General features: G+C 48.0%; 1 long non-coding RNA gene across 1 annotated transcript; it reads left to right on the plus strand.

The window, feature by feature from the left end:
- Nucleotides 1–3067: 3067 nt before the first annotated feature.
- On the plus strand, nucleotides 3068–5273 carry LOC125942583 (uncharacterized). Its single transcript, XR_007465238.1, has 2 exons — nucleotides 3068–3115; nucleotides 5203–5273. It is a non-coding gene; the product is annotated as an uncharacterized LOC125942583 (long non-coding RNA).
- Nucleotides 5274–8638: the final 3365 nt, after the last annotated feature.

The raw sequence follows: 8638 nt of genomic DNA on the forward strand, positions 1-8638 counted from the left end.
CCTCATATTTGTGGATGAAGTTGCATGGAGATTTTAATGCTCTTCGCATAGCCGGACTCTTTGTTCAGTTTAATACAGAGCACCGATAACTGTGCATATAGTTTTTTTTTAAGTGAGTCGGCTGAAATTTTCGTTGACTCTTCGAGCCGTGACAAAGCTTTTTGTGTTTTCGCGCGTGCGTTAATTTTCAAATGTATGTAATTTGTGAGTTAATGCCTGTAACTCATATTTTGTAGTTGTGTGCGTGTGTGTGTGCGTGTTTGTGTGTGTGCGTGCTTGTGTGCGTATATGTGTGTGCATGTATGTGTGTGCGCGTGTGTGTGTGTGATCCTTGCGCCTGATACTTGTGAAGCCAAGGAAGTATTTTACTCTTATTGCGTGCTTATTGTATCTTTGCAAAGTTTCAATACTGCGAGCATTTTTTTTTCTTTATGTACTTTATGTTGCGAAGGCATGAACCGCAATATATAGGTAGATAAGTGGTATTATGCATTATTCGCGCATGCTCATTAAGTACAAGCCACGCGCTTCTGATAATCTCCCTCAATTCTGATAAACTTGACATCTTGAAGTCTGTAACTTAATTATCAAGTGCCAGTCTTAGCAGTTGCCGTGTAAGCAATCAGCCTTTGTTTTTTTTTTTGAGAGAGAGAGACTTAGGTTACTCCCAGAGGTGATGGAATGTAATTTCTCGTCGTTTCACAGTGACGGAATACAGGCGCGTGTGTAAAGTTCTATGTTGGCTGTTTCGCAAACACAGCACGCATTTCGCACAGTGGCATTGGAACAAAGGCTTTTGGCCCACTCATTTTGGCGAATTCACTTTAAGTAAACTATCACATTTCTTCTTGGTTACCTTCTCTGAGCCTTTTAAGAGCGAAGATAGTGGACCAAATTCTCGTTTATACTCTACGCTGCTTATATTGTATGCACCCAATACACCTCCGCGTTACGGACAACCCAAGTGGCGACGTAGAGGTAAACAGCTCAGCCACTGCTTGGTACTCATTTTTTCGGAGCGCTTCCGCTTGTATTTATCCAAGCGTCCTAAAAAAATGGCACGACGTTCTATCGGAAACGTACTTTCGTCAGGACAGTTTCACAAGGGATAAATTCCCATACAACGCTTCAAAGGGCCGAATAAACAAGCGCGCGCATTGATTCTAATGCGGCTGCAGCGAGCCACTGGAGGGTTCAGCGCCGCGCCGGCCCGGTGAGGGGGAGAAATCCGAGGAGAATTGAGGAGGAAAACACGCGCGTGGGGGAGAGTGTCGCTACTTTCTAACATCAAGGGGCTTTAAATATTTGTAGTATGGTCCGCCTCATGGTGGACTTCTTGCGTATTATTATGCATTGCTGTGCTATCGCAAGCCGGTAACAGCCATCACACTAATTTAGCATATGCATTCAATTAACTCGTCGCGAGTTGGAAATCACAGTCAAGCAATCCGGTTATAGTCAGACACCGCTGCGCCTTGCGAACAGCACTTTCCAGGCGCATACCTTCCCCCGATGCTTATGTAACATGAGCCTGCCCTGGTTGCCAGCGCGGAAGCAGAGAGGCGATGAAGCCTAACAACTATCGGCGGGAAAATCTAGCGAAGCATCAGATCGCCTGGAGCAACGATAGAAAGAATACATGTCTTTTACGTTATTCTCGATTTATTAAGCAATTTTCTCGCCGCAACATGACAACGAGGACATTTTAACCAAGCCTCTGTGCACAGCCAAAAGAACGACGCAAACGTCCGGTGATGCCATTGGAATGTGAGCGTTAGAGATGTAAGAGGTCTAAAAAACATTCACAATATAGAAAAAAAATTAGTTTTTTTTAACCAGGATAAAACTGAAAAAAATAAATACAGAGCTTCCCCGCGGTATGCTTCGGTTGCAATGCGACTCCTTTCGACGTATCTAAAACTAACGTTTTAAAAGGCTGTCGACAGCACACTGATGGCGAGTAGAGCTAAACCTCTGGCTATGCTAACTCGATTCGGATTGTTGGACCGTGTTGCACTGACCGTGCATCAATGATGGAAATCGAATTTTCATAATTGATCATATTTCACGATTTCGATCAAGCATGGATATTAGATTTTGAACCCGGAAGCTCTGCTGGGACCTTTTCGATAGAATAATGTAACAATTATATTTTTTCTGTGTAAAAGAAATAAATCTGTCGGGTTTTTCATAGCTCTGTTCGCAATTGTCTTTTAAGTATATTTTCTGGAAAAAAACATGAAAGAAACACGTATTTTTGTGCCCCTCAAAATTTCATGACATTTTATATCTCTGGTCCCCGTACGAGACTCGCAAACGCAGTCGCCAGTGATTTAAGGACTTTCTACTACACAAAGCCCACGACGCGGAACAGAAAGCATAAGTGTTTATAAGCATAAATTCACCGGCCATTACGATACGCCCAAATGCGAATTTTGAAGAAAGCTCTGCAGGAGTTTTGAATTCGCCATATATTGTGGAAATAATTTGATTCTGAACGACAGGGTCCTCTCGGCGTTGGCGCTGAGCGGCAGTGACCATGCTGTACCCCGACCGGTTTCAAAGCCGCGAAGGGCGCTGTCTTGCAGGGTGCCTGTTCCCAGTCCGTCCGATGGGACAGGTGGCGCGGCCTTCGCTTTTGAACTTCTCTGCCAGAAGCATATGGCGTGCTAAGCGGGTTAGTAAAGGCGCGAATCCTGATATCCCACTTCTACTAGAATGAGGTACTCCTTTATCCAAGCAAATTATAAAGCAGTTATATTATGTTGACAGCTCAACACGCTATGGCAACAAAGTTAATTAGTTGCAGCAGCGTGCAACGCCCTGATTATAAGCTCACACAGGTCGTTGAGGTTCAGCTTCCGAAATTGAGGGTGGTCAGCCTAGAAAGCAGAACGCGCTAGTATGCGTAGTAGTTTTGATTAAATACAGTATAATGGTTTGTTCTCCTCATTACCAGATCTTCAGTTTTTGTGCGATTCGTAGCGCTGCTGCATTATCCTGAAACACAAGACTCCGGTTAGTATGTTTCACATATTGCCTTCATGTGCATAGCGAAAAAAAATAAAAGAGAATCGCGAGCAGAGCCCGTAACCGACGCCACTGCTACGGACAGGTGGTTTTCAAATTGGTGCGTTCTTATGGTTTTGTCTTGGTTCTTGCACAGCAAGCATCTTACGAACCTCTCCCAAACAACGCACCCCAAGAAAGCCGGACGCCTGGCCGGGGGAGTGGTTGTAGCCATCTTATTAACCGGTGGGTGTCCGGCGGTGGGGATCGAACCAGACACCTACCGCAGCCGAGCCGGGTGTCCTACTCACTCGGCCATGGCTGCGGTGATTTTGCCATGTTTCGGTACCGGTATTTGTTCCTTCTTAGTGTGCTGTCACTCTTGGCGCTTCATCTTTTAAAAGCTACGCACCAACTAGCCCCACAACGTGTTTTACTGGAATAACAAGTCACTTTCACTATTCAACACGTTCCACGCACATTCGCTTTCGCTAAGAGAGGATGCGCTGTAGCATGTTTCTTTCATGAGTTGGCCTGAAAACATTAAAAACAGTAATAATGGTCACCGCTAAACGCATCAACTTCGGCATAACATCGCACTTGACCTATTGTTTCAATCACTTTCCAAAGCTGTCAGCACAACAAAGGCAGGATTTATGGCCTCTGAGATGCGAGACAAGCCGCTAGACCTCGGAGGCCAAGCTGGATTACCCAGAGCACAAATTGGATACAACAGACGGAAGTACTAGTCACTGAGGTGGCACCTTTATTGATAGGGACGACGAGCTTGGACATCTTAACGAAGCCTCTGTGGAAAGCCAAAGAAATTATGGAAACGTGTGGCGATGCCATTTGGAATGTCAGCCTAAAAGCCCCGCAAACGCAGTCGTCTGTGATTTGAGGACTACCAAGTAAACAGAGCCCACGACTCCGAACGCAATACATAAGTATCGGCTCAGGTGTTTAAAAAATTTCACCGACGATTAGGATATTCCTTCATGCGAATTTTGAGCGCAGCTGTGTAGTAGTTAAGAATTCGCTATATAATGTTGTAAAGAATTTGCATATGATCGACAGGATCCTCTCGGCGGCGGCGGTGGGCCTCTGCTCGCGCATCTCGTTTAGCAACAGCAGCAGATGAAGGAGTTCCACCAGTTCCGTCACTCATTGTTCAAAAAGAAACCACGAACAGGGGAATTCGTGGCTCCGCCGCAGCGCATTCTCTAGCGGTGGCGCAGGTAAAGTAGCGCATGCGCAGTGGGTCAGAATCCCACGCCAGCACTTTGTTTTCATATGGTATTGGTGGACGGGCGCGCAGCATATCTAGTCGCGGTCGTAGAGCACGGCTCCCGCGGCAATTCGCTTTCCTCCTCCGCCTTTGGCCACACTCTCCTCCTTCGCTTTCGCCTCATGCTTCCGTTGTATCCCCCTCCGCTTACCTCCTGGCGCTCTCTTCGCTCTCGCCTATTTTCATCGCCCGCTGTGCTCCGCGTTCGCCCTTTCATCCTTCGCTCTGTTACGCCGAGGGACGAGGACGGGCAATGCCGGAATGGGCGCCTAAGAACTGCGCTCTAAAACATTCACTCTGTTATTCACACGCCAATACAGTGCTCCGCCCCAACCGGTTGTAAAGCCGCTAACTGCGCTGTCTTGCAGGGTGCCTATTCCCAGACGGTCCGATAGTTGCTCTTTTCTGCTACAGATCGGGCAGTACTCGCCTTGAAACTTCGTTTTCAGGAGGGTGTGGTGCTGTGCGGGGGTGAGTAAAGGTGCTCATCCTCCCACCCACCAGTTCCTGAACGACGTACACCTTGCATCAGAGCAAATTGTCTAGCAGTATCGTTGACAGTTGAATAAGCCAAGGTAACAATTAGGTGAAAAAGCGTTCAGCACACTAAATATAAGCGCACCCATATCGTTGAGGTTCACTTTTCGAATTTGTAAGGCCGCGGGGGGGGGGGGGGGGTTCTGCCTAGAAACTAGGACGCACTAATGTGCGCCGTAGAGTTGATTTAATGGTTTATTCTCCTGATTACTAGATGTTCATTTGCTGTGCGATTCGATGGGGTGCACTATCCTGAAATAGACGAGTCCGGTTAGTATGTTTCACATATATCATTCCTGTGCATAGCAAAAAAAACAAAAAAGAGGATCGCGAGCAGAGCCCGTAACCGACGCCACAGCTACGGACAGGTGGTTTTCAAATTGGTGCGTTCTTATGGTTTTGCTTGGTTCTTGCACAGCAAGCATAGCGGTCTTACGAACCTCTCCCAAACAACGCACCCCAAGAAAGCCGGACGCCTGGCCGGGGGAGTGCTTGTACCCATCTTATTAACCGGTGGGTGTCCGGCGGTGGGGATCGAACCCCACACCTACCGCAGCCGAGCCGGGCGTCCTACTCACTCGGCCATGGCTGCGGTGATTTTACCATGTTTCGGTACCGGTATTTGTTATTTCTTAGTGTGCTGTCACTCTTGGCGCTTCATCTTTTGAAAGCTACGCACCAACTAGCGCCACAACGTGTTTTACTGGAATAACAAGTCACTTTCACTATTCAACACGTACCACGCACATTCACTTCAGCTAAGAGAGGATGCGCTGAAGCATGTTTCTTTCATGAGTTGGCCTGAAAACATTAAAAACAGTAATAATGGTCACCGCTAAACGCATCAAATTCGGAATAACATCGCACTTGACCTATTGTTTCAATCACTTTCCAAAGCTGTCAGCACAACAAACGCAGGATTTATGGCCTCTGAGATGCGAGACATGCCGCTAGACCTCGGAGGCCAAGCTGGATTACTCAGAGCACAAATTGAATACAACAGACGGAAGTACTAGTCACTGAGGTGGCACCTTTATTGATAGGAACGACGAGCTTGGACATCTTAACGAAGCCTCTGTGGACAGCCAAAGAAATTATGCAAACGTGTGGCGATGCCATTAGGAATGTCAGCCTACAAGCCCCGCAAACGCAGTCGCCATTGATTTGAGGACTACCAACTAAACAGAGCCCACGACACCGATTGCAAAGCATAAGTATCGGCTCAAGTGTTTAAAAAATTTCACCGACGATTAGGATATTCCTTCATGCGAATTTTGTGCGCAGCAGTGTAGTAGTTTAGAATTCGCTATATACTGTTGTAAAGAATTTGCATATGATCGACAGGATCCTCTCGGCGGCGGCGGTGGGCCTCTGCTCGCGCATCTCCTTTAGCAACAGCGGCGGCAGAAGAAGCAGTTCCACCAGTTCCGTCACTCATTGTTCAGAAAGAAAGCACGAACACGCGAATTTGTGGCTCCGGCGCAGCGCATTCTCTAGCGGTGGCCCAGGTAAAGTAGCGCATGCGCAGTGGGTCAGAATCCCACGCCAGCACTTTGTTTTCATATGGTATTGGTGGACGGGCTCGCAGCATATCAAGTCGCGGTCGTAGAGCACTGCTCCCGCGGCAATTCGCTTTCCTCCTCCGCCTTTGGCCACACTCTCCTCCTCCGCTTTCGCCTCATGCTTCCGTTGTATCCCCCTCCCCAAACCTCCTGGCGCTCTCTTCGCTCTCGCCTATTTTCATCGCCCGCTGTACTCCGCGTTCGCCTTTTCATCCTTCGCTCTGTTACGCCGAGAGACGAGGACGGGCAATGCCGGAATGGGCGCCTAAGAACTGCGCTCTAAAACATTCACTCTGTTATTCCCACGCCAATACAATGCTCCGCCCCAACCAGTTGCAAAGCCGCTAACTACGCGGTCTTGCAGGGTGCCTATTCCCAGACGGTCCGATAGTTGCTCTTCTGCTGCTACAGATCGGGCAGTACTCGCCTTGAAACTTCGTTTTCAGGAGCGTGTGGTGCTGTGCGGGGGTGAGTAAAGGTGCTCATCCTCCCATCCCACTAGTGCCTGAACGACGTACAACTTGCATCAGAGCAAATTATCTAGCAGAATCGTTGACATTTGAATAAGCTAAGGTAACAATTAGGTGCAACAGCTTTCAGCACACTTAATGTAAGCCCACCCATATCGTTGAGGTTCACTTTACGAATTTGTAAGGCCGGGGGGGGGGGGGGGTCTGCCTAGAAACTAGGACGCACTAATGTGCGCCGTAGAGTTCATTTAATGGTTTATTTTCCTGATTACTAGAGCTTCATTTTCTGTGCGATTCGATGAGGTGCACTATCCTGAAATGCGCGTGTTCGGTTAGTATGTTTCACATATTGCCTTCATGTGCATAGCAAAAAAACAAAAAAGAGGATCACGAGCAGAGCCCATAACCGACGCCACTGCTACCGATAGGTGGTTTTCAAATTTATGCGTTCTTATGTTTTTGTCTTGGTTCTTGCACAGCAAGCATAGCGGTCTTACGAACATCTCCCAAACAACGCACCCCAAGAAAGCCGGACGCCTGGCCGGGGGAGTGCTTGTACCCATCTTATTAACCGGTGGGTGTCCGGCGGTGCGGATCGAACCACACCTACCGCAGCCAAGCCGGGCGTCCTACTCACTCGGCCATGGCTGCGGTAATTTTGCCATGTTTCGGTACCGGTATTTGTTCCTTCTTCGTGTGCTGTCACTCTTGGCGCTTCATCTTTTGAAAGCTACGCACCAACTAGCCCCACAACGTGTTTTACTGGAATAACAAGTCACTTTCACTATTCAACACGTTCCACGCACATTCACTTTCGCTAAGGGAGGATGCGCTGTAGCATGTTTCTTTCATGAGTTGGCCTGAAAACATTAAAAACAGTAATAATGGTCACCGCTAAACGCATCAACTTCGGCATAACATCGCACTTGACCTATTGTTTCAATCACTTTCCTAAGCTGTCAGCACAACAAACGCAGGATTTATGGCCTCTGAGATTCGAGACATGCCGCTAGACCTCGGAGGCCAAGCTGGATTACTCAGAGCACAAATTGGATACAACAGACGGAAGTACTAGTCACTGAGGTGGCACCTTTATTGATAGGGACGACGAGCTTGGACATCTTAACGAAGCCTCTGTGGACAGCCAAAGAAATTATGCAAACGTGTGGCGATGCCATTAGGAATTTCAGCCTACAAGCCCCGCAAACGCAGTCGCCAGTGATTTGAGGACTACCAACTAAACAGAGCCCACGAAAACGATTGCAAAGCATAAGTATCGGCTCAGGTGTTTAAAAAATTTCACCAACGATTAGGATATTCCTTCATGCGAATTTTGAGTGCAGCGGTGTAGTAGTTTAGAATTCGCTATATACTGTTGTAAAGAATTTGCATATGATCGACAGGATCCTCTCGGCGGCGGCGGTGTGCCTCTGCTCGCGCATCTCGTTTAGCAACAGCGGCGGCAGAAGAAGCAGTTTCACCAGTTCCGTCACTCATTGTTCAAAAAGAAAGCACGAACAGGTGAATTCTTGGCTCCGGCGCAGCGCATTCTCTAGCGGTGGCGCAGGTAGAGTAGCGCACGCGCAGTGGGTCAGAATTCCACGCCAGCACTTTGTTTTCATATGGTATTGGTGGATGGGCTCCCAGCATATCTAGTCGCGGTCGTAGAGCACGGCTCCCGCGGCAATTCGCTTTCCTCCTCCGCCTTTGGCCACACTCGTCTCCTCCGCTTTCGCCTCATGCTTCCGTTGTATCCCCCTCCGCTTACCTCC

Source organism: Dermacentor silvarum, chromosome 1 (genome assembly GCF_013339745.2).
Source record: "Dermacentor silvarum isolate Dsil-2018 chromosome 1, BIME_Dsil_1.4, whole genome shotgun sequence".
NCBI classification, from domain to species: Eukaryota; Metazoa; Arthropoda; class Arachnida; order Ixodida; family Ixodidae; genus Dermacentor; species Dermacentor silvarum.